Consider the following 4,996-nt stretch of genomic DNA (forward strand, 5'->3'; position numbering starts at 1 on the left):
TTGTCGCCTCATGATGATGACTGCTAGCTAAGACTTTGAAAGTACAAAAAGGGAAAAGGGGATACCTAGTGTGGCAGAAGAATCCGAATTAGTTAGGAAACATAGGACATCTTAATGATCTATCTGCATAATATGCATATATGATATGCTTGTTATTGGAATGTATCCCTGCGGACTCTGGTGTTGGCAGTTGCACTTCCTCCCTCAGCTGGGGCTCAGTCACCTGGGGCCCAGAGAGGGGAGAAGTCAGGCGTGTCTTCCACATGTCTATGGTGCTATGCAGAATATCAGAAAGAGAAGAGGACAGGAGGGAACATTTGTCTTCATATGTGAATGTGTCTTTACCTATTCTCAACCATGTGAAGGGATGGCGTGATTGATGGGGAACCATGTACTTGTCTCCACAATGTCTGTGAGCCAATCACTCCCTCTTTGGGGGAGATAAGGTCTGAGAAAAGATATGTGGAGTAGTGTCTGGAACCATTGTATGTCATCTCTGATGTTGCACCTATCCTGGGGGAGTGTATGACCTAGAGGCTCACTCCCCTCAGTGAGCTTGTCCAGGTGTGTGGTCATGAAGGGGTTTTACTTGAGATGGGAGTATCTGGAGTTGACAATTGATTTATGCCATAGAATGAATTGGTGTTTCTATGCTATGAAGTACCAGGAAAGAGATCGGAGCCTCATCTTAGCTGCCAGGCTAAACAATAAAAACAGTCTTCATAGCAAATGCTATCTGGCGGTATATCAAGTTTCACCTTGTGACCCATTCCATACAGCTGTTGTTTGTGAAGAAGACTAAAAGGGCGTATCTTTTCTATCAAATATATTTTGTATTCTTTGTATGTCAGAGCTACTCACCACAACACTTGGAAGTGTTGAGCCGACCAGCCTCATCATTATAGAAGCAATTGCTCTATGCTTTTCTTCTTAACACGTTTTGAATAAAGTAATATCCTGATTGGTGATTGTCTCCTTGTTGTTGATTAGAATTTCCACCACACTAGTCAGTTGTACAACTGAATGCCTTCAATTGAAATGTGTCTTCCTCATTTAACCCAACCTTTCTGAATCAGAGGGGGGGGGGGGCTGCCTTAATCGTCATCCTCGTCCTCGCACTGAGTTTGAAGGTAGGCCGTGAAATACATCCTCAGCTACACCTCCAATTGACTCAAATTATGTCAATTAACCTATCAGAAGCTTCTAAAGCCATGACATAATTTTCCGGATTTTTCCAAGATGTTTAAAGGCACAGTCAACTTTGTGTATGTAAACTTCTGACCCACTGGAATTGTGATACAGTGAATTATAAATTAAATAATCTGTCTGTAAACAATTGTTGGCAAAATGACTTGTGTCATGCACAAAGTAGATGCCCTAACCGACTTGCCAAAACTATGGTTTGCTTCGCTCCACAGGTGGCGAATCGCATCTCTGCATGTCTGGCAGACATATCAGTGTGGATGACGGATCACCACCTCAAGCTGAACTTCGGCAAGACGGAGCTGCTCTTCCTCCCGGGGAAGGACTGCCCGTTCCATGATCTCGCCATCACGGTTGACAACTCCATTGTGTCCTCCTCCCAGAGCGCTAAGAACCTTGGCGTGATCCTGGACAACAAACTGTCGTTCTCAACTAACATCAAGGCGGTGGCCCGTTCCTGTAGGTTCATGCTCTACAACATCCGCAGAGTACGACCCTGCCTCACACAGGAAGCGGCGCAGGTCCTAATCCAGGCACTTGTCATCTCCCGTCTGGATTACTGCAACTCGCTGTTGGCTGGGCTCCCTGCCTGTGCCATTAAACCCCTACAACTCATCCAGAACGCCGCAGCCCGTCTAGTGTTCAACCTTCCCAAGTTCTCTCACGTCACCCCGCTCCTCCGCTCTCTCCACTGGCTTCCAGTTGAAGCTCGCATCCGCTACAAGACCATGGTGCTTGCCTACGGAGCTGTGAGGGGAACGGCACCTCAGTACCTCCAGGCTCTGATCAGGCCCTACACCCAAATAAGGGCACTGCGTTCATCCACCTCTGGCCTGCTCGCCTCCCTACCACTGAGGAAGTACAGTTCCCGCTCAGCTCAGTCAAAACTGTTCGCTGCTCTGGCTCCCCAATGGTGGAACAAACTCCCTCACGACGCCAGGACAGCGGAGTCAATCACCACCTTCCGGAGACACCTGAAACCCCACCTCTTTAAGGAATACCTAGGATAGGATAAAGTAATCCTTCTCACCCCCTCCCCCCTTAAAATATTTAGATGCACTATTGTAAAGTGGTTGTTCCACTGGATGTCATAAGGTGAATGCACCAATTTGTAAGTCGCTCTGGATAAGAGCGTCTGCTAAATGACTTAAATGTAAATGTAAATGTGTGGTGGTTGAAAAACGAGTTGTAACGTCTCCAACCTAAGTGTACGTAAACTTCCGACTTCAACTGTTTATACAGCCTCCTGTGTACATAAGTGGACATTATAAAGGGACATATTTTTCTTATAAAACAATGGCCAGTTTAGGTCATAGTTTCATGTTTTTTTGTCTGGCCCATGAATTCATTGTGTTTTTTCAATATGACCTGTGCTCTGATTGAGTTTGGCACCCCTGGGCTAGAGTATCTATTTATGTAGCTAGCTATTTATTTAGCAAGCTAAAATCACGGAGCCGTTAGCTAGCTAGCTGCTAGGAGGATGTCATTGGAGCAGTGGGTGAGTGACCAACTTTTTTTTCGGTGGCTACAGCTAGAGGTGCAGGTGTTTACTACCAATATGTGAATCGTTTTGCTAGCTACTTATGCTGAACTTGAATGACTGTTATCCACAGTTAGCATATCTCTTAGTTGTCTGTCAAATGTATTTGGTATCGATCAAATGGGCGGGCAGGCAGGCCAGTTCCCATTCAGTTGTCAAAACGTGTGTTGGAACAAGCATGCATTGGAGCCGGCTACTATTCACCATCGTTTATTAGTTACTATAAGTCATTCCCAAACATTCTATGAATTTATCAAAATGTGAAAATGAACATATGTAAGTGTTCGCTTGTCAGATTTTTTTTTTTAAGTGTAATATTCTTCCTGGGGAGCATATGAACAGATTTGAATACGTTTTCATGTTGCTTAAAAGCTGTCAGTTCCATTTTAAATGAACACTATGACATCCAGTTACAACACAGTGTGCTTTTTCCGGCATGCTGGTAAGTAGCTTGCTAGCTAAAAGACACAACCCAGATGAAGAGGTTTAGTTACCAGCAGAGGTGGGACCAAGTCATTGTTTTACAAGTCACAAGTAAGTCTCAAGTCTTAGCACTCAAGTCCCAAGTCCTAAACTTTGAGTTTCGAGTCCTAAACAGGTCATAATGTGCTCTTCACCAAATGTAATACCATTTCCTATTTAACAAGAGTAATAGTTTACTTAAAATTTACTTAAAATATATATATATTTATTACTTTCCAAATAAACATAATTCCATGGAAATACATTGGTAGCCATGAGAAAGACCCCCATAGTGATCGACTATCGAGGATCGCAATCGGGCGAGGTAGGTTTGTACACAATCGCCCAACACACACACACACACTGTGTGTGGTTAGAGTAGGCTAGCATATGTTAATGGTTTCAAGAACCGCATTAACATCACGCAGGATTTAGGCTACCAACTGCCTTGCCATTTGTTGCTCAATCTTGGGTGCAATGATCACGTTCCCGCACTGACTGACTGTGTGGAGGTTCATTGATTTAACGTTACGTTAGCCTACATGCTACACAAGCAAAGTTATATATATATATATAGCTGTCGGCTATATTAGCTGCGACTTACCGTTCTTTGTGCAGCTTCAAATGTAGAACAAAGTTGGAAGTTGTTGCTCCTCCGTCTGTCATTTTCTTCCCGCATGTTTTGCAAGTTGCAATCCGTTTTTTGTTGACTATTAATATTCAAAAATAATCATTTAGGGTATCATCTTTCCAAAGGCTCCGACTGAATTCACCCGCCGACATTCCTCTGCACTGCCACGCGCAACTTTTTCTCAGCTGCCACAATTTGATTGACTGCTGTCCGATTCAAACTGTAATCTGAACTTCTTAAAGAGAGTTGATGCGCTGCACACTTTTTTTAATAGCATCAGTTTTAACGTTTGGGCTTGGAGGTTATCAAGTCAGTTCGAGTCAAAAGTCTAAAGTCCAAATTAAGTCAGAGTCATTGGTGTTAAAGTCAAAGTCGACTTGCAAGTCATCATATTTATCATATCCCTCACGACGCCAGGACAGCGGAGTCAATCACCACCTTCCGGAGACACCTGAAACCCCACCTCTTTAAGGAATACCTAGGATAGGATAAAGTAATCCTACTCACCCCCCCTTAAAAGATTTAGATGCACTATTGTAAAGTGGCTGTTCCACTGGATGTCATAAGGTGAATGCACCAATTTGTAAGTCGCTCTGGATAAGAGCGTCTGCTAAATGACTTAAATGTAAATGTAATATTTGTGACTGGAGACTGACTCGCTTTCACGTTCTGCTTGAAGCTATTTTACGGTTTGTAAACAAAGCTGTATGATGTGCACACGCGATGACGGTTTTAAGGCGTATTTACATATTTAAATGAGTTAAGATTACAGGACACTACCATTGGTGTATAACATGTCTGGCTTTACGTGATGTTGCATAAAGCCGGAAGTACCGCCGCATTGTCAATGTACCAGATAGTCATTTTTCATACTTGGGTCAACCTACTATGAACTTGTTTCATCTGAATATTTGATGAAAAACATGATTTTCACTATTCGGGACCTTTAGATAAAAGTATAAAATGAAGCACTTCCGACACCAGTGTTGTGTTGGCTCCTTAGAGCTGACCAGCTAGCCTCTTCAGTGCGTTAGCTTCACAGTTAACGTCAACAGAGTTATCTTAGCCAGCTACTGTACCGTACCTGATAAGTCCCGTCTTGTTTCTGTCAGCTCCTCGTTGGTTGATGTTGGCGTGGGAAGAAGGAAACCACAACCTTC

The sequence above is a fragment of the Oncorhynchus gorbuscha genome, linkage group LG03 (genome assembly GCF_021184085.1).
Source record: "Oncorhynchus gorbuscha isolate QuinsamMale2020 ecotype Even-year linkage group LG03, OgorEven_v1.0, whole genome shotgun sequence".
NCBI lineage: Eukaryota > Metazoa > Chordata > Actinopteri > Salmoniformes > Salmonidae > Oncorhynchus > Oncorhynchus gorbuscha.